The sequence below is a fragment of the Eucyclogobius newberryi genome, unplaced genomic scaffold, assembly GCF_026437365.1.
Source record: "Eucyclogobius newberryi isolate DKJ021-1_F unplaced genomic scaffold, fEucNew1.0.hap1 SCAF_14, whole genome shotgun sequence".
In the NCBI taxonomy this organism is placed as follows: domain Eukaryota; kingdom Metazoa; phylum Chordata; class Actinopteri; order Gobiiformes; family Gobiidae; genus Eucyclogobius; species Eucyclogobius newberryi.
The window spans coordinates 29,446,017-29,468,559 of NW_027315768.1; the positions used below are offsets into that span (position 1 = coordinate 29,446,017).

Here is a 22,543-nt window from a genome sequence, read left to right on the forward strand (position 1 = left end):
CATTTTAGGAAAAGCATAAAGGCGACATCTACAAACAGATGGCGTAACCTCCACGACACGGCGCTCCCTTTTTAGACCAATGATTCCACCGGCTGGAATATTGCCTCGCACCGGCCTCATTTGTTACTCTGACACTTAGCACGCCAACGCCGGGACGTTGACCCTTAAATCCAGCCGTCCGCAGCGAACACGCAGCAACCGACGGGACGAAAAGCAGAGTCTTCTTCAGAGGGTCCGGTCGGAAAAGGTCTGGGATGAGTGCCGGCCCCTTTGTCCCGAGCCCGTTGACAAAAACAAATTAGCGGTGCAGTCATGTGGGGACCCCTGACCACAGAGCGATGGACTTTATGAGGGAGCCGCGCATGTTACGATCACATAATAAGTCATGGCATGTTGACTCATACTGCTCTGCTGGTAAAAGGGAGACACAAATCACCCAAGGCAAGAACCACAGTGAGACGTCTATTCTTTTGCCATTGTGCGGGCTGTGCATTTAGAGTTACAGAAGAGGAATGCAGGGAGGGATTGGGAAGCAAAAACTGTTTTCAATAAGGAATCGGATAGGAATTTGACCAGGTTTCCATAAAAATGCAAAATTACCACAATGTACGTTTCTTCAACATCGTTTCTATAAAATGCAGATGGAGTCGTATGTTGGCTTTATCTCACATCATAGAAAATATAGGTACTACATTGAAAAACATGTAAAATAATACGTAAAGCATGCAATATAGGCCAATAGAAAAAATAACTTCCAACAAAGACATTATGGGAAATCGCTCAAAAGTGTGATTTTATTTTTGCAGAAAAAAAACAATTAAAAAATCATAAAAACAGATGAAAAATCACTTCAATTAGACAGGACTGTTTCTTTTTTTTGCTATTTTCTTTTTTTTTTTAATAAGAAAATAGATCAACAGAAAGGGGAAAACCAAAAAAAAACAAGTAGACCTTTTCAAAGTTAACGAGAAATCAATCGACAAATCAATAAAAGCACAAATAAAACCCTCTCACAATAATGTCTGTATGTCTTCAAGCAAATCCCCTTTAAATGATGAGAGCAAAACGGACATGCTAACATCTTAAAGCTCTATTTTCATTTCTAAAATGAATAGGACTGTTCCAGGACCTCATGAATCCCGTGCATCAGTCTGTGTGCGACCTCTGCTACAACCGTGGAGCACATACATTCATCTTTTCCATCCGTTCATTGTGTGAAGGAGGCAGACACAGAGCGTCATGACAGCAGCGAGCAGGCACCAGACTCAGAGGTCAGACTCCTTCAGTAATCATGTTAACATTCTTCCATAATGACCAAATGCAGAACTCTCCCACTCTCTCCACCCCGTCTCCTTCTCTTTTATATTCCTCCCTCCTTTTCCTCTCTTCCATCAAACCCTCCTATCGAGTTCACGATTGACACGGTTTTCAGTTAGCCTAAGGTGGAACCAGTGAAGATTTTACGATGCTAAATAATAAACAAAGCACAAAGAATCCTGATCCTTTCCAGTTTTAGTAAAAAGCAGGGCTGTTTTGGCGACTGACAATGACTCAACCACACAGGAGTAACATCAGAGCCTCATTAGAGAACACTCCCACTCGTAGCATTGCTTTGTGCGGATTATTAACGTCAGTGATAAGTGCCGAAATGAGCTCGAGCGCTAACGACAACGTAATAAACATTTCTTTATCTAGTGTTATGAGTGAGCTTTAGAGAATAGAGCTGATATCGACTCATTACTCGTTGCCAAATGTTACAAACATATAAACAACGACAAATGTATCTACCGTATTTTCCGGACTATAAGTAGCACCTTTTTTTTTTTTAAGTTCTGGCCAGGGTGCGACTTAAAGTTATATTTAAACTTATACTCCAAAGCGACTTATATGTGATATTGTCATGGAATTAGACATACACCCGATGCTATTCCTTAACACATTGAGAACACAATTCAACTTAGAATATTAAACGACACAGAAACATCAGACATTTGTGTGGCATGCATGGGAGAAAACGCGGGGACTGTGTCAGCCAGGCCGTTGTAAGGAGCCTGGCTGACCCTCCTGCGTCTCACCCCCGCGTCTCACACCGTTTTTTCCCATGCTGGTTGGTTTTATTAGATATTCTGGAATAGGCGGGTCACATTTCTCATTGGTCAGCCTCACATCAAGGCACTTGGTATTTTTCCGTAGAGATAAAGCCTTGGGTAAACATTACCCAGACTCCTCTGGGTTATCACCCCCCCTAGGGTAAACATCCTTTGGCCCATCTTTACGACCCCTTCACAAACAAATGCTGTCACACACCCGTTCTTCTCTTAGACTAATGATGCAGATAAAATATCACTATTATGCAGATAAAATACATCACAGAAATATAATCATATATTCACATTTTATCACAGATATTATTTGTTATTTTCACACTTGCAACCGCATTTCATACTCCAGTGCAACTTAAATATGTTTTTCTTCTTCTCTATTATGCATTTTTTGGCTGGTGCGACTTATACTCCGGTGCGACTTATACTCCAGAAACTACAGTATTTTAATGTTGCTACCTCGTAAAAATAAATTGGATCTAATGTTTATATCAGTACGAGGCGTGTTTAGCAGTAGTGACCCAGCAGCTTTGCAGGTTGAGAAACATTTGATCCCAAGCTTTTCTCTTCTCATTCTTTCTCTCTCTTTATTTTCCTATCCCGCTCTGTACTGCCCCCCCTCCCCCTTTACCCCTGTATTTATTTATCTGTTCATTCTCCTTTGCAGCTGATAATCTTACATTTCTATCTTCATGTCTCACCACCTTTCTGCACGCTTCTTGTAACCCATTTACAGACACTTAGCAGTTCTCTCATCCGCCGACTCAAATACACAAATCATCTTTTCCCTTTGTTCCGTGCTGCCGAGGGTCGACGGAGGAAAAAGTGACTCAAGAGCGGCCGGTAGTTTCAATAACGTAAAGGCTCAAATGAAGTACTTTTTATGTGTATAGTATATAGTATCACTAAACTCTTTATATTAACTTTCCCAGGGAGATTAGATAAAGCAAAAATAAGACAGGGCCCAAAACGGAGCCCTGAGGAACTCCGCACAACAGATCAGCTGAATCAGACATAATTTGGTTTGCAGCAACAAACACTAAAACTCCGATCGGATAAATGAGGAACTTGAATGTTCACATGGATGCTTTTCTAATGAAGGGTCCACCACGCCGGTCTCTGTCAAGATGCTATTGCTTTGGCTAGAATGTTCCACAGAAGGGAATTCAAGTTCTATATCTGGCATTTGTTCATTTAAAAGCGTTTCAATTGCTCAAAAACGCCTTAAAACACACATTGGTACTGTAAACGGGCTCGCTTTCCACAGATCTGACCTGTAACTCGGTCTGGTGGAGACTCCTGCTCGTCTTCTTGGAGATATCGCACCTTTTTCATAGTTTTGGTCGGGGTGCGACTTATACTTATATTTATACTTATATACTTATACTCCAGAGTGACTTATATGTGATATTATTTGTTATTTTCACACTTGCAACTGCATTTCATACTCCAGTGCAACTTATATATGTTTTTTCTTCTCTATTATGCATTTCTGGGCTGGTGCGACTTATAGTCCAGAAAATATGGTAAATACATTTTAAAGCCATATTGAGAAGTACCATTTACATATATATCCTGCGCCTTTAATGACTTTGAATCTGATTGATTGATTTGATCCGACCAGTTTGTGAATGTAGTAAAGCAAGTGTAAGTAAGCCAAAAAGAAAATGCATGACACATATTTTTAAGGTGATGAAAACTATTAAAAGTCTTCACAGTTTTCCAATTTCTTTCCAACCAAAACGGATATTGATATTCTCAAGTCCAATCTTACATCACAGATAAACACCAGCAGAAACCTTGTCCCGATGCCGTCCTTAAGACACTCATTATCTTTTCATTTGCGCGTCTTGTGTTATTTTTTCATCGCTCTTGGCTCGAGCCGGTGCAACTCAAGCCGCCGCTGACAACTCAAGCCAAACGTCGAACCGGTTTGAGTCTGAGCGCTCGGAGCCAAGGCACACAGTCTCCGTTTGACTTGGCTCGTGAACAGTGAAGAGCGAGGGAACGAGGGGGAGAGAGGGAGCGAGAGGTGTAGCGGTCTACTCCAAACAAAGGGTCAGAAATCTGCAGCGCTAACACTGAGCAGAACATGTTGATCTGATCTTACCCTCGTGAACCGATCCAAGGAGCTTTCGGCAAGGCGAAAATGTGCCGTTTACAATAGGAACATGTCCTGGCTGCGTCTAGAGCGATGTGTTCGTGAGCGGGCGGGCACTTTGTTCTCATTGTGCTGAATTAGAAGTGGTGCATTTGGCAGAAGAGCGACGGGAAAACTAAATGTTTTATGTCTTGTAATAATAGTCAGTGTGTGTGTATCTCAAGAGGCTGGAGAGTAAACACTAAACTTTGTGAAGGAACATCTTCATCTCGTTTCATCATGGCAGTTCATTCCTGTTTGTGCCATAAGCTTTGATGGATCTCCTTGGCCACAAACTAAAATATGCACAATAGTTTTTAGTTGCCTATGTTGAGTAATGACACAAAAACAAGTGGATTTTGACATGCTGGTGTCTTCTAACGGCTTCCATTGGCCTTGTAAATATATGTCATTAGAATGATTGCAGTGACGTTACGCAGACTACTACTTTTCTGGTATATCCCTTTACTTAATGAGTCCGTCCCGAACTGACAACCCAGTGCATGAGTTCTCACATTAACCTTAAACCTGGTCGGGTCAAGCCTCCACTTAATGCTCACATGCTCCGTCTGTCTGTGTGATTTAAACCGCTAATGTCTCCCAATCGGCTTCAATGAGTCAGACACCAGCACCGCAGTCGCTCATAAGGAGTCTGAGTTCAATTTACTCATGATTAGTTATTGCTTTGGCAAAGATTGACAGGCTAAGTGACCAGTCAGTGAGAAGCTGTATATCAAAATATATATGCGGGTGTAAGCAAATAGAAAATAAATCTTCATTAAAGCAGACATGTTTACTTTTTTCCCAGGTTTTAACCACCAACTCATCAAAACATACCTGGAGTTATATTTTGCGTAGTCATTAATCCAGTCTCCCTCATGGTTTAAATTCCCAGACTTGTGATGTCATAGAAATCCAGAGGTCTCTTGCACCAGACTGAGCATTCTGCTGTCAACAATCTCTCCTTACAACTGCCTATTTCTCTTTGTCAGGGCAGGTTGCTAATGGGTAGCTTTTGTTTTTTCCCCCATGGTAATTCCCTCTGCTGCCAGTAGATGGAATGCTAACACGCTAAAGTCATGTGTATATCTCTAAGGGCTATATTATGTGCCCGACCACGGATAAACCATATATTTAAAGACAATAAACATTACAAAGAATGCATACTATGCGTCCTTTAAGGGTCTCATCTCGGCGGCACAGTCAAGCACACTTGACTCACAGCAAGGTGGTCCCGGGTTCAACTCTCAGGCGGCGTGGAGCCTTTCCAGAGTTTGCATGCTCGCCTCGTGTCAGGGTGGGTTTCCTCTGAGTAGTCCGGTTTGCCCGATAAACCCCAAACATGTGGTCTCCTTCAGAAAAGCGAATTGTGTCCAAGATCCTGGCTCAAGGACTGAAGACGGGTCCCCGGGCCCTGCACTAGGGCCGGTCACTGACAGGCTGTCCTGAGGCCCTGGTCGAAGGATGGGATGACTGAAGAGGTCAAGTGTCCCTACGGCGACAGTAAAGTCTCCAAATACAAAGTCTGGCTTTGGCGGTGACCGGTCCAGCTGGCATTCCCGATGATAAACTGACACGGCCGAAGCCAACTTCTCTGTGATCAATGTAAAATGAGGGTCTGTCTTACGATATTTGGTCTGGATGGGTCCACAGGGGACTTGAGGAACACCGGAGGCGAGCGAAAGGGCGACGCAGGAACAATAAATGTCTCGGGATGTGCCTGTGGACATTATTGACGCGGACAGTAAGTGGATGTATATCAAATCTAAGTGTGTCGTAGGGAACAGTGTGTCTGGAGCCGCTGAAGCAGCTCCGGTCCCATCCCGTCTGAAGTGTGTGAACTCTGACCTCCGCTGCCGGCTCCAGACATGTACAGTGTGCAGTCCACTCCCCGGAGCACAAAAAAAATATGACACTCGCTGTAATTCTGCAGTACTGGGGACTCGAGGGGAAATGGTGGAAGCAAAAAAAAAAAAAAAAAAAGCACATAAAGGAGAGTTGAGGAAGTACAATGGTGCGTGTCGTTAAGTGCAAGCTGAAACCGATGCACAAAAAGCTTGAAATTCGATTAATTCCACATTTTTGCCATCTATGAGAGGTAGAAATCAGCGTTGCGAGCGATCAAAGTAGACACTCCAGCTGCTAGGTACTCGGCGGTGTACATGGCAAAGTGAAGTGCTGTGTATGTCATACTTGGAATAACAGAACAGAAAATGAAACGAAGATGGGACAAAAAAAAAACGACTACAATTTTGCGTTTTTCATCTCTGTGAGTTCAGATGGCCGTGACTGACAGGTGGATTGGCCAATCAGGGACACACACGGCCCATCAGTATCAGAACAAATGTGACGGGGAAAAACTATCACGGAGACTGAAAAAACATCCACAGAATCGATGAAGGAAGCTCAAAACGTCGTTAATCTGAGGTGAGAGAAGTTTAACCACGTTCTACATGATAAATGATTAAAAATGAACGGCTTAAGGTTTGAGTTTGACTAAAGGCGGGACGGAGGTGACCAAAGTTACAGGTTAAGAATTTAAGGGTGGAAAAAGATTTGAAAAACACAAAGTGGCTAAAACAACGATTAGTTCAAAAGAAACGCTTTAAATGAGGTAAATCTAACAGACGAATGTATCAAAATAGAGACACGTATCGCCTTCACTTTAACTGCATGGCTTTTCCACTATCCTCATTTGCCTTGGATTCTCCCACAGTCAGACAGTGGTTATGCTACAGACTCGTTTCCACTTGTTTCCACTGGGTTCAGCAGACTGGTCCTGTTTGGGGTTTTAAAGGCCATCAAAGACCAGCTCTGAGCTCACAGAAAACTCACCAGGAGAGGTAGAGAATACAGGGAGAGCAACAGGCTGCATTTACAAGATCATCCATCTACTACTAAAGCTTCTAAATGTGAAGTAATACCAGCAATTCTGCAATTCAAACCTGTCACCAAGTACATAATACTTAATGTGTTTTTGTGAACGTGCCAAGGAAAGATGAAAATTGGGGTAACATTTCTCACATCAATCCTAAATTCTCATTTTGTTTTCTGCAGCTGTTGAGACAGAAACTTGGAGCAATTAAGCTTCTACTGTGAAATATACATCACTGAAGACAGACAACCATTGTAGTTCTCATTTGTTTGATTTTGTTCTTATTGGAAATGTTCAAAACTAACTTTGAAGCCCATGGACTGGATCACACAAAACCTGAGAGGATACTTTTTCTGGAATGATCCAGTCCATGATCCTGTGGCATAATCTGCAGAAGCGTTGCCGTGGTCACCCAAAGCTCCAGACTGGTTTGTCATTAGTGACTGTGGAAGCATGAGCTGGGGGTCACAAGATGATTTTAAAATGATGACGCTGTATCTATGTTTTATTGCACACAGTATGTTTCACAAACTCTTGAGACTCATCTGGTCTGAGCCGCTGAGTGCTGGACCAATCCCAGCGCAGCATTGTAGTTTGGGCGGAAGTCAAAAGGACAAACCAAAACAAACACGGCAACGCGGACGGACGTACTTTGGCCCATGTTAGCAGATTTACAAACTGTTACATTGAAGCACTTTGTGTGTTAGAGACGAGGAGGAGGAAGTCTGTGCTTTTCTCAGACTGGATTTAACAGTTTGATTTCTCGGCTTGTTCCTGTGACGCTTCGACCAATCAGATTCAGAGTCTGTCCAGATTGATAAATGTGTAAAACTCATTTCAGAGTGATACACGTATCAATCTGGCAGAGGCAGGTTATCGTTATGTAACTTTTCTGGTTAAGTCTGTGCCACCTGTCGCACTTGATGAGAGAAACTGAGTGTACATGACAACAAACTCAAAATGGTCTCAAACCTGCTCACTTCTCACAGATCACCTTCTGCCTCTTCTCTGAGCGAGTCTTTACCAAGTTGTTCTTTAAAGATTGTTTAAAAGCACTATGTAACTTTTCTGATGGGGGTCTGCCGCCTCCTTTTCTGAGCATACTTTAACCTTAACCTTAATCACTGGTGTTCTTTATGTTTAGCGTATTGTAGCATTGGCTGCTTTTTCCAAGGTGATGGACACATCAAATGCCTCTCTGTGTAACATTCTAGTCAAAGCAAAAACATTCATTAAGACAAGCACGTGGCCGCCCCTCTACCAGAAATACATAGTGCACCTGTTTTTCAATAGATTTTAATCAACAAAACTAACTACCTAACTAACTACTTTAATGCCACAGAATGGAATATACCAGGCAAAGCAATAGTGTGTCATGGAGACAAACAGGTGGCGAAGCATCAACCAGAAAAGTATCACAGTGCACCATACCATGATCACATAGTATACTTGTATAACCACTGGCCACATAAGAGTAGGACAATATACTACACTTGGCAGGCTGGGTATATACTTGTATATATATATACTACACTTGGCAGGCTGGGTTGCATGATCAGACTTTTATCCATTTGTGGTCAGTCATTAAATAGCAAAGGCTTGCAAATCCTTTGACTTATGTCGGATTTTTTGATGACGAATTCCCACTGCAAACGCCCAAACACGCTTCAACCAATTAATGAAATGGGCCCGTTATAAAATATGACCGAATTCTCACTCAAAATTCATCGGCAAAGCGAATACAGGGCTCATTTCTGCAAAAACGCTTAGCAGGGGGAAAGCCGCCTCCTGCTCTCTTATAGCGTAATTGCGTCGCTGTTAAATAAAAGTCTATTATGCTTAATAGAGCGGGGGATCAAGTTAGGAGTGCGAGAATACGATACAAGCAACAATTTTGCCAGAACTAATGTGTTTTTCCGCGCTGAGAAAAAAAAAACAGTCTGCTTTAGTATTTTTCCACATTTTTAGGGAGTGTGCGAGTGCAAACATTAGCGTGCGATTAGTCCCGTCCATGTTATTCAGATTACATGTGGCCCGGTCTTTGTAACGCCGTAGATTATCAGATGTGAAATGCTGTCATTAAGTTGGAGGCCGTGAAGGAGCTGCCAGCGGTGCAAGTCCGCCGTGATTGGCTGCTCCGGCGCACCGTATATTCCAGAGGATTTATAGTCGCCTAGAGCCGGCATTAATAATAGAGACCAGAGAAAATATGGCCCTTCTTTGTACGATAGTCGGCGGCCGCAAAAAAACAAAACAAATCCCTTTGTCTTGCTTTGCGATTTTTTTTTCTTCTTCTTTTTTTTTTTACGAATTACGCTCTCCTTTATTCATTATGTACCTTTTTGTATAGGCGCTTTGATGTATAATTGCATAGGAAGTACGAATGAATGGACAAATCAATCATCTAAACAGCAAACAATGGCGTCGTATTCCTCCCTCAACAGCGTAATAGAAAATTATGACATTGTAAAGAGTGCGACATGGGAAAAAAGCGGTTGAAAAAAATAAAAAAATAGAAGCGGTTTCGTACAGAGCACAAACAACGCTCTTAACCCTGCTTGTTATGACAAAAGGAGCACTCGTACGCAAGGTTTTAACACTGAATACGTTAGGGTTCGATTCCCTGCTTGCGCGTCCATAAAGCGTCCAAGGTAGCCGGGCTATTTTCCACTTTTATAATGGCAGGAACCACGTGGGCCGTTTGGAGGTTGCAGTGGGGGGGAGAGGCAAAAGCAGGACGGACAGAAGGAAACGCACCGGAGCGAGGTTTTGTAAGGCCCAGCGTGATTATAAAAGGACACACAATGTATATGCCGCTACGAGGGACATTTGCGGTGGATTTATGGGCCAGGACAGAGGAAAGAACGGAGCGGAGTATTAAACAGTAGGGCCCGGGCAGACGTGAAATCAAATTACAGGCTATTAAAGGCAGAAGTGTATGAAGAGAATCTATAGTAAGCCTACGGTATAAGGATTCTGCAACAATTTAAAAAGCCACAACGCTGGAGTCGAATGAAAAGTCAATGAAACACTGAGCAGCAGGATTTTTCAGTCACTTCCTGCGACACGATCAGAAGAGGATTGATGAGATTTATGGATGTCTCACTACGAAAAAGGACTAATATAACGTTATCATAGTTGGTTTGTGAGCGGAGGTTAGCGCTACGGTCATTGAATAGAAAACAAAAAGGGGAGATGGTGTTACTTTGAACAGCGCTTGTGTTTACCCTTGGTCACTTGTTCGACCAGGATTCGGAAATATCGAGAGATGCTTGATTTGAATCGCGGCTTATTATTGGCCGTGTTGACAGTTCTAAGTTTAATCTTTGCTCAGGTCTGACTGCGCGACCTACGACCTTTTTATCCCATTGATAATTGTTCATCAGACCCGGCTTTACAAGTGAGTCGGTTTGAAAAATGTATTGTATGGATTGATTTTGATGCTTGGACCCTGGCAAGTAGAGATATTAGTAACGCAAGGATGGTGGATTCGGCTTGAAAGTGCAGAAAAAAGACTTTATATATCCATTTAAAATATCCGTGTATATTCCATTCCGTGAATTGGAACACCATGTTTCTGATTGTCTAATATATTGGGTCAGTGGTTCCAAATACAAAGTAAACAGGAGGGGGGACCAGGCACAGCCCTGTCTCACCCCCCTTTCCAGGGTCAGCGGCTCCGTCAAATGGCCATTCATTTTTATTCTTGTGGTGGACTATCGTAAAGAGCCCCAATGTTTTTTTATTATTAAATGATTGATTTGGAATGTGTGCAACATTTTAAATAAGTAAGGCCAGCTAATTATTACAGCCTTGTTTTGTTGTATTTTGTATATAGTTAATTATGTGTAGAGATCGTCGTACATTATCTTGTGTTTGTCTTTTGTTCTTTCTGATGATTATGAATTCAGTTTGGGAGTATTTGTTCCATTCTTTTGGACATAACATTGTTGTTCTATGTTCTAATGAAAAATAAATTGTAAAAAAAATAAAAATTAAAAAATACCCGTGTATATTGTCTGGGACTGGATTTGCGATTTATGTTTTAATGAGATTCTGTTCATATTTTAAACACGTCAAAGAGAATTGACAAAAATACGGAAAAATTAAATAATCCCAAGCATTTTGGAACATATTTGCACCGATCTAAAAGCGTTTTCGTTTCCACTGCGATTTATCTTGCAGATCTGATGCAAACTTTTGTACTATTATGACTCATTGTTCACGTATCTCTTTACTCTTATTCTGTACGCTTCTCTTGCAACCTGTACGTGGTTGTGTATTCTCTAATAAAAGATCAGCTCGTCTTCTCTTTCAGATACTTTGCACTTTGGCTCCATTGGGGCTCCACTCGGGCTCCATTGGGGCCGTTTCCTGCAGGCTGGAGGAGCTGTGTTCATTGTTAGTCATGGGTCTCGGCGGGTGACGCTCATGACTAATGTAACCACACGCAGGAACACTGGCACCAAATTGTGTTACGGTGATGAAAAAGCCTTCGTCTTTGCCCCGACGTTGGGACGAGATATTGTGTGCGCCGGGCAGATTTGGTGGAAAGATATTGGGATCATCCACAGGGCAATTATTATTATTATTGTTATTACGCGGGATATTTTGTAGCGTGTGAAACGGCAATAAGAACACAGCACTAATGGCAAAATATAAAACGGGAGGCGGTGACTGAGCGATAAGAGAACAGATCTTCACGATGCGGCATCTCGCAACCCAGCACAGATCAGACTTTAAACTGTGTATTCTGATTTGGGGGAATTCAAGGCTATTTATTTAGAATTATACATGAAACAATCTACCAAAATGGGTCTGGTATTGAACTGAAAACGTTCGCCAAACATTGCAGGACTTGTTTGGGTTTGTAGTCTGCGCTTTTGCTCCAAAAATATTTTGACCCGGCTACAAATTCTGATGTAGGGTTGTATAAAGTGGAGCAAATAATCAATTACCGTATTTTCCGGACTATAGGTTGTACTTTTTTTCATAGTTTTGGCAGGGGGTGACTTATACTTATATTTATACTTTATACTTATACTCCGGAGCGACTTATACGTGATATTATTTGTTATTTTCACACTTGCAACTGCATTTCATACTCCAGTGCGACTTATATGTTTTTTTCTTTTCTATTAGGCATTTTTTGGCTGTGTGACTTATAGTTCGGTCACATAATGAGATAATTTGAAACATGTTAAACAATTAACAGAGCAATTATTCTTTCGATTAAACGATTAGTTGTGTAGATTGTGAAAGGCCCGTGAATCTGAGCTTGTTCACAGACTAGTAATAATGTTCTAAAATAAATAAATAAATACATAAAATCAATTGTTGAAGCCATAAATATAAACCTAAATATGCATAGCTTTATTTAATTATTTTTCTTTTCTTCACCAGGCATCAATAGTATTAAAACAGAAGAAATTATTTTATATTGATTTGTTTGATACTGAAAAGGTAAATCTTCAATTCAATAAATACAAAAGTGTACTCAGGATTTTCACAGTTTCGGACCAACACAACATTTTAAAAACCTTCTTTTTTTTGTTTTGTTGCAATAAAACAAATGACGTCGTTAAGGGGTTTTGTCGCGGCTATAAAGACTAAAATAAGACAGGTTATGGGAATTGTGACTGGGATTTTCCATTTGTTTCTATTGTCCGTCGCACAATGCTTTTGCCAGTCTCAGGACGGTACTGTGAGGAATACTGGACCTGCTTCAGACAAACGCAACCTTGAGCCAAAGGAGAAGCAATCCCAAAAGAATGGCAACAGAATGCAGAATCATAAACGGAGCGGTAGTGGCACGGTAATCAACAGGAAGCTGACAGATTTGGGCAGATGAGCTCATGGTGAAACGACACAGTTGGTGAATCCACAGGCGGAGACTGTGGATTCACCAACTGTGTCGTTGCATGTTGTCATCTTATAATTATAATGTACTATTTGTTACTACATAATTGTCAGGGGGTAATGACTGAAATGTACAGATTTGATTCAATGGCACGTCATAATTTTGTGGCCGTAGCAGCGTCTAAAAGTTATATGTGACAGACCATAGAAGTGGCCACTAAAGGGTTAGTTTGGATTGCCAAAACCTACTACAGTATTACTGGGGAAGAGGTAATCAATCTTGAAGACAATGTGACAAGGTTATGAAGTTTAGGGAAATGTTGTTAAATCTACACAACTCTGACCATTAATGTGGCATAATGGACAGTTTGGGATTTTTTTTTTACCATTAAATATAATTATATTGCACCTTAATGCCAAAGCAAGTTCCTAGTTTTTGATTCCTGTTCATTAACAATGGCAATAAACCCTTCTGATTCTGATTTAAAATCATTTTTATCATGTTAATTGTATTGTATTGGCCAATAGCCTTTAAAATAATGCATGTTTTGATATATACATATGGATTTGTACCTGTAAGATGTTCCATAATCAGGATTTATGTTAGCACTCCATTTACTGGCTTCGGAGGGAATTACAATGAGGAAGTAAACAAAAGTTAGCTTGCCCCGATATGGTAATACAGGCACGCAGTTGTAATGCACGTGATTTGAGGTAGAAAAGCGCTGTCTGATTTCTACATAATCTGGGAAATGTGTTTTTGTGAGGCTTAGAGAAGCAGATAAGACGGCCTCGTAAACAGGATCAAAGAAATGAGCATGAATGAAGCTAAATACAAACCCAGGAATGTTTTTGAGGACAATCCCATCACATAATAGTTGTCCTTTAATGTTATAATGAGGTTTCCTAATGAAAAATACGATGTTTTGTTCCATTCATGATGCGTTGGGTAATCATTCTACATAGTTTTTCTCCTTTTGCAGCTCTCAGACACCTTAGTCTCACCTTCTGATGTCATTAGGTACTTCTCCAGGACAATTCAATGTGTTCAAAGTCCAACGATTTCATTCTGATCATTTGAGCACTCCAGCAGTCGATAATACCTAGAGTAAAGCCAGGAGCCACCGTTGTAGTCTTACAATGTAAACAACACTTTAGAGAGGTTATGGGAAAGGCCAAAAACTCATTCTATTTACTAGATATTTTACTACTTCTGTGAGTGAATGCAGTTTTAACCTATTCAGTCGTAAATCAGTCTGGCAATTATAGCAACACAATGGCAATGTTTTTGCCCATTACTTCTGTTGTTTTTCTTTTGCTTCTTCACTATTTATGCAACTCGACAAGTCCTGTGAACTATGACAGTATTTACTATGTCACTAATGACCTGCATCATTTAAATTTCCTCCGGGACTTTCCAGTGTACAAATAAATAATGGCTCCCTAAACATGAGCGGTGGAGCTGCAGGTCAGTGGTCCAGTTGTCGACAGAAAAACACGCTGAAATAAATGCGGATGGGAAAAATACGCTGTTTATTTGTCGTTTAACAAGGAACATCGCAATGCCCTTGAGCCAGGCACTTAGTCTCCCTCTGGACGCACTGACAGCAGCCGGTAACAGGAACAAGTAAAGAAACAAGGGGAGGAAAGAACGCTTTGCAGACACAGGGAAAAGGTCTACTTAGAAGGAGATTGCTTTTGAAATCAGCTCCAAGGATTATAAGGAAACAGTCGACTAAAGACAACCTCTGTGTATCGATTACGGCAGCGGACTAAAAGGAGCAGGGCGAGCCGCAGGCAAAAGCTCTCAAAACTATTAAGTATCCCTATGATTTGACCTTGTATCAGTACCCCAAGTGCGCTGATGAGACCTGGAGACTATTGGACATCACACAATTGAAAAGATTCATGCAGGAAACTACTACTATCAGTAAAAACTCACATTGAAGGCCCAAAACTCAAGATAAATGAATGCCTTTTAGTTTCAGCTGTTGTGTGACTTTTATTTGGTTTGATCAAGAAGCAATTGACGGATTAATCAACTAGGTCTCCAATTCTAACATACTGTACACACATCTATTTTGATACTAGTGGCAACAAGATATAGATTGAATAAGGGGTTTAATTGGATTGAGGCTGATTATTTAATGTCCCTTTATAATATAGAAAGCCAAAGAACAGTAGTTAAACAATAAATCAATAACAGAAACTGAAATGCAATACATAAAAGAAGCCACAGCTTTAAAGGACCCATATAATACGTTTTCATTCACGTTTGAGTTCATTCAGTCTCTTTCTTAACCACTAAAAAACACTTGTTGACCGTCTTGTGTTTTTAAAGACTACACTTCCACCTGAACACAAAACAGGCCATGCTAATAGTCAGTATAGTCATCAGCTATTGTTTTTTAGCCTCAAATAAACTGCTTTGCTTCAGTCCATGCGCCCTCTGCTGACAGTTGTCTTTAAGTTATAGAAAAAAAAACACAAAGGCAAAATGTCAAAAAGCAGTTTTAAAAGTCTGATGACTGTTGGCACAATAGCATTTCTCAGACACTGCCAGCTTAGCTCTCATTCTGTCATCAGAGGTACATTACTCCCAACACTGGACTGGATCTGACTGGGATTCACACAATCGCAATGTCTTAGGGTTCACGTCTCTGGGTCCCGTACTAATGGGAGTAAACGACACTTGCGTCACAAGTCTAGCCTCTTCTTTCATTTATTCTACGACATGAACAATGCATCATAAAGAACTTTGAAGTATACTATACACTCAAAGTCACAGTTCTAATGTGTTGTGGTAAAAGCCGGTCGGTCTCTGAAACAACAACAACTGTGAGGAGACCTTGCTCAACACCTGGTCTGGAGAGACGGGAGATGGCGGAGGAGAGTGGATCGGGGATGGAAGACGTTCTGGACGGCGTGGAGGAGCAGCCTTTTCTGCCTGCACGTGCCCGGAAACGTAAAAAGTCCCTTAGCTCGTCCGAGGGTTCTGGGAATGAGCAGCAGGATGAGGCTGAAGCTATTGATGTCCGGGGTGAGAGCAGAGACTGTAAGGTGATCATAAAGCTTGCACAGGATAGTGCATCCTTTAAGGAGTGGAATTCAGTGGCATTGTCAAAGAGCCTAACTGTAGTTGTGGGAGTGATCAAGAGTGCGAGTGTCCTTAGAGATGGCTCGCTGCTGGTCGTGTGCAAGGACGCAGCTCAGCAACGGAAGGCGATTGGAACTAAACGTCTGGGTGGAAAGGACATTCTTGTGTCTGATGCTGAAAGAAACACGGTCAGAGGAGTTATCGTAGGTGTCCCTACGGCGACGTCTGTGGATGAAGTTAAGGAGAATTTGACTGGAGTTACGGTGGTGGACGCTAGGCGTTTGAAGGTGACCCGGTTTGGGGTAAGATGTGACAGCTTGTCGGTAATGGTAACACTTGAAGGGAGGTGCCTGCCTAGTAAGGTGTTCATTGGGTACATGTGCTATAGCGTCAGACCATATGTTCCGCCGCCCCTGCGTTGCTTTAAGTGCCAGCGCTTTGGGCATATTGCAGCGGTCTGTAGAGGGAGGCAAAGATGTGGTAAATGTGCAGGAGATCATGAGTATGGGAAGTGTGACGTGGGTGCAAAACTGAAGTGCTGTAACTGTGGGGAAGAACATAGCTCTGCCTACGGGGGATGCAGGTTTAACAAAAGAGCTGCTGAGGTGCAGAAAATAAAGGTCTCTCAAGGTATATCCTATGCAGATGCAGTCAAGAAAGTTTCAAGTAACGAGTTTAGAGTAAATACAGAGAGAGGAGCCAGCGCTGCTCCCAGCCAGGGCGAAATGAGAAAGGCCAGCGTGGCTCCCAAGAAGTGTGAAGGTTTCAAGAGTGGAGGTCCCAAGTGTGCAGGTTCCAGAATTAATGAGAATACCCTGGTTGTGGATAGAGAGGATTTTGTACTCTTTATGGTGGATGTTGTAAACTGTGCTGCTCAGACTCAAAGCAGAACTGAAAGGATCAGGATCATTGCTAAAGCTGCAGGGAGATTCCTTGGAACAAAGGAGCTTGATTGGGCAGATATAGAAAACAGGCTAAAGGCGCTAAATGGGAGTCGGAGTGATGGGGGTCTGCTTTTGGGGAGTCAGAGTGATCAGAGTGACGAGATGGGGGTGGGGGTGGTCTCCTGTCCTCGCCCAGTCTCGTAGACGCACGGCTACCAAGCAGCGACATCAGTGGACATATTAAAGCCTATAGAATGAAGCCTGAAGAATAAAGCTGTACGGTGGAAGCACCGAACGTCAAAGAAGGAGAGGAAGATGAAGAAGAGTCTCCCTGGAATAAAGCCGGTTGGTCTCTGAAACAACAACAACTATTCTAGTCACAAAGACATATCATGACCTCATGGGCTTTGTAACACCAAAGCAATGGAAGGAGTACTTTTACGGACTACGACAGAGTCTGAGGACTACGACAAAGTCTGAGGAATAAAGTCTGGCGGTAATGCAACACTTGGATGCCAACCGCCATAAAACAACAACAACAAGGAAATAGCTAACACTAGACTACCAAACATTACACCTTTTCATCACAGAACCCGACAGAACTTAATAGCCAACTGTAAAAAGAAGAAAAAAAAACATTTACGCACGACAAATCAATCCCTCTCATTATAATTAAATCTTAGAATAAAGGCTATGTCACACCGCCCACCACAACAATTGGCTTACACGTTGCCACTGTGGAGAAATCCGCAGCGTCCCATTGATACAGTTCTCCAGTCCTTAGGGAGAAAGTCTGTTGTTGTTTGCCGAAGTACACACAAAAGCACACACACCCGCCCACGCGCACACACACAGAGCGCGCACTCGGAAACCATCGTGCGGCTTTTGTAGCTTGACAATTGTTTTTAGGCTAACATAATTCTGCTAGCGGAGACAGCTAACCCATAACCATGAATCAATGCAATGGTAATGGAAGTCGTGGAGAAAAAGCACATTCGAACTCGCCGTGGCAACACAACACGGGCAAAAACTCTTTCCCGCCTCGCGCGCGCCGTCCTCCCGTGTCCATAAATCCAATTCTAATTTTTTTCCCTTCTTCAAATCCGAGCTTGCGCCGCCATTTGTTCTCCATCTCAAAGGCGCTTAAATCTTCCACTTGGATAAAAATGTCTTAAGGAGAAACAAACAAACCAATAAAAGTGTAATTGAGTTCGCTGACCCCGGTAACCATCATTTCTCTTCGCCACAACTCTAAGCTAGTCAGGTAAAGCTATCATATGCATCATCGCTAATGAGAACGTCGTGTTAGGCTCCGAGGACGCGGTTACCGGGTTGTTGTCGTTGGGGTTTTTTCCATTCAATTTTTCACCCTGTCCCATTTTAACCGCATAGATTCAAACTTAATTTCCTCCTCTGAAACATGCTAATTGCTCGACGTGGCTGACTTATAAACATTAACAGAGTTTTCTCATTTGGCGGTGCGCAGGGGTGTGATGTCGCGCTCATTGATCGTGCGGGGAGACCAGAGCGCCCCCCGGCTGCTAACAAACCCAATGGCTTTTAGATGCGAGTCGGAGCGGAGCAGCTGCGAGTTTGGTAAACACCAGTTCAACGAAGATGTATGGAGGGCTTTAAGCTGCAAAAAAAACGAATAGCATCTCCGTAGCCTCGTTTCCATTGGTCCGCTTTGTAGTGGGACGGTCCGAAAGCGTCTCCACGGTCTTAAAGCTGGGCTAGCTGACCTTTTTTGTGAATTAGTAAAGGTAACAAAACGCTTATAATTACGTATTTGATGTCTCTTCAACCCAGAAGTAAGAGCTGAAAGCAATGTTCTGATTGGCTGTGCTTGGGTGTTCGGTTTTAAAGCTGTGCACGTGCCTGAAAATGAATGCGTGTGAATATTAATGATGTGAGTTACACATATTTTAAAACCTACGTCTAGTTTTCCCGTGTAATAATCAGGTGCCGCGGCTTTAAGTGAAGCGTACCGGCCCGGTTAAGTGGTCCGAAGCGGTGGTATGGAGATCTACCGATGATTACAAAAGTTAAATTCTAGTACAATTTTGATTTTATTTGTTGAGAAAACCTTTGTTATTTTGGGGTGACGTCAGTTGCTTAAACCAGAACTAACATTTTCACCTTATTGAACTTCTTTCCCTGTGATTGTTAAACATGTATTTTCAGTGCATTTGAAGTGTCCGTCGTCGCCCCCTGCTGTCTCCGGCCGGAAAACCAGCCTTGCATCATGTGCCGACATCGACAACTCTCCTGAGAAACCCTGGCCCTTTTTGATGTTTGGCAACGTTAAATGTTTTGTATGCGACTTGACTGTCTTAATATGATAAAGAACGTTTTTACATATATTCTGACCATGTGTTGTCACAAGGAAGCTGCAGGGGGAGCTCTTTTGCCAAACTTACTTAGTTCTGCTTTAAACACTACATCCATGCCCCACGATGCAGCGGTACATAGTGCAACTTTGATTAAGTTAATTCATAAATAAAGTTGACCTTTTAAGGATTCAACCTCTACTTGTTATTCAAACTCACTTGTTAAGGGCCCGCACAAAAAGCATGTGCTGTTCCTCCGTTACAAATGTCTGCTCCCAAATGTCTACAAAACGCTTATAATTACGTATTTGATGTCTCTTCAACCCAGAAGTAAGAGCTGAAAGCAATGTTCTGATTGGCTGTGCTTGGGTGTTCGGTTTTAAAGCTGTGCACGTGCCTGAAAATGAATGCGTGTGAATATTAATGATGTGAGTTACACATATTTTAAAACCTACGTCTAGTTTTCCCGTGTAATAATCAGGTGCCGCGGCTTTAAGTGAAGCGTACCGGCCCGGTTAAGTGGTCCGAAGCGGTGGTATGGAGATCTACCGATGATTACAAAAGTTAAATTCTAGTACAATTTTGATTTTATTTGTTGAGAAAACCTTTGTTATTTTGGGGTGACGTCAGTTGCTTAAACCAGAACTAACATTTTCACCTTATTGAACTTCTTTCCCTGTGATTGTTAAACATGTATTTTCAGTGCATTTGAAGTGTCCGTCGTCGCCCCCTGCTGTCTCCGGCCGGAAAACCAGCCTTGCATCATGTGCCGACATCGACAACTCTCCTGAGAAACCCTGGCCCTTTTTGATGTTTGGCAACGTTAAATGTTTTGTATGCGACTTGACTGTCTTAATATGATAAAGAACGTTTTTACATATATTCTGACCATGTGTTGTCACAAGGAAGCTGCAGGGGGAGCTCTTTTGCCAAACTTACTTAGTTCTGCTTTAAACACTACATCCATGCCCCACGATGCAGCGGTACATAGTGCAACTTTGATTAAGTTAATTCATAAATAAAGTTGACCTTTTAAGGATTCAACCTCTACTTGTTATTCAAACTCACTTGTTAAGGGCCCGCACAAAAAGCATGTGCTGTTCCTCCGTTACAAATGTCTGCTCCCAAATGTCTGCAAAACAAACTCATTAGTACTTTTTAGTCGCTCCAAAACGAGGATTTAGCAGCGATTGGTCACACTAAAGTGAATACTCAGCTATGTTCAACTAAGCTGAATATGCTGATTCGATGCAATAAACCTATCCATTTGTCATAGGAGATTAATTTTAGCTCCATCGTGGAAACTCATTTTGACTGCTTGAACGAGTTTTTTCATACTCCTTAAAATCCAATGAGCTCTCAAATGTCAGGGGTACAAGAAGAAGGCAAGGTTACGGCGTATTCACAAGAGGATCTATGAAGGAGAAAAGGACCATCAAAAACTAGAGTTGCTGAAGCTAATTATAAGCCGTTTATGTAGGAAATAGTGTGGCATGAAAGCCAGGTGAATTATGAACAAGTTTACACGTCTAATAAAGTGACGCTATGTGAGACTAATAAAGCACCACAGAGAAACCATAGCAACAGAGGCATAATTAGAAATACTTGCAGCAATAAACAAAGCAATTACAGGTAGGGACTTGTAATTGTCTGAGTAATACTTAGTGCAGTTTTATTATAGCAATTGCACAGCTTTAAAGAAGTAGTATTTGTTAAAAGATAATCTGCTTCTTTGGTAAAATCGTCCTGTTGTGAGTCACTGGTTTTCTTTTTCCCACCAATACCTCCCGTTTGTCAGCCTCAGAAATGCTTTGAGAGAGCGACAAGTGGATTCAACCAGTGCAAAGAAGTGTGAATGTTGAGGCACTATATTTACATGAATCGTGATCAAATGGAAATAGTGATCTGGCTCCAAGAAAATTGTGATGTACATTTTTTGGCATATTGTCCACCTCTAATTACTTATACTTTAGAATGTAGTTGAGATTTACCCTACAATTCTAGAAAGGTAAGGTAATACAATATAACATGGACTGGGTGAAAGTTATGACGGCCAAATTGATTCACAATTTACATTAATTTCCTCGTCACTCAATCGTGGCTAAGGCTGTAAGAATGTCCAATACATTTCGAGAAACACTCTACACAATTTGAAGTTGAATGTGTGCTTAGTTCCAAAGATGTAACTATCAATGTGTTTATAAGACAAATAACATATACCACATTTACCGTCGCTCCGGAGTTGCATAATGCAAAAATGCATAATAGAGAAGAAAAAAAAAAACATATATAAGTCACATTTTTTGGGGACATTTATTATTTGATCAAATCCAAGACCAAGAACAGACATTTCATCTTGAATTTAAAATAATAAGAGATGAGAACATGGTGAATAGGTGTACGTATGCTAACGCTAACACCTTCAGCTACATGACGTATGCTAACGCTAACACCTTCAGCTACATGACGTATGCTAACGCTAACACCTTCAGCTACATGAGGCACAGACAGAACTGTGGTAAGTGTCTGGTATGTTAACGTAACATATGAACAGTTATTCAGATAACTATAGCATAAAGAACATGCTAACAAGTTTACCAAAGCATCAGTTTTACCCCAAATCACTAAATCCATTGAATTCTTCTTCCTCTGTGTCACTTCTAAACAACTCCACAAACTCCAGAGGTAGAGGAAGTGCAGATGCTTCTTCTGCGTCGCTTAGAGCCTAGAGCGCCCTCTTGTGGTTGTCAGTGTGAAAAAACAAATAATATCACATATAAGTCGCTCAGGAGAATAAGTCGCACCCTGAATCACGTAAAAAGGTGCGACTTGTAGGCCGGAAAATTCGGTATCTTCTTGTAAATAGAAAATTACTGATTTTTTACCACTCCCTGACAGATACAAACATGACTCCAATCACCAAAACGCTACAGTCACACAGATAACGCGCGTGAAGTGTCGTGCCCGAGGACACAGCAACAGTTCGCCGGTTGGAACTGACGCCGAACGTCCAGTGTTTCCAGTTATCCCACAGCACCACGGCATTCGGACGACACTCTCCTCTTCCTGTATTACTCATAGGGAACGTGTCTTAATAGACTCTTCCCCTGATTATTTCCACCATCTGAAGGCCTAAGTGGACCCGTCAAGTCGCGCCTTCGCGTTTGTGGGGATTGAAAAAAACGTGTGCGCCGGCGGACGAGTGAGTAAAACCTGCACTTATGTTGGGGAATGAAGTGTAGATGAGACCTGCTCC

At 41.8% G+C, this 22,543-nt stretch overlaps 1 protein-coding gene across 1 annotated transcript in view; it reads right to left on the minus strand.

The window, feature by feature from the left end:
* The window catches only part of pard3bb (par-3 family cell polarity regulator beta b), a 352,270-nt gene that overhangs the window by 82,748 nt on the left and 246,979 nt on the right, over positions 1-22,543 (minus strand). The gene's annotated exons all lie outside the window — the stretch shown is intronic.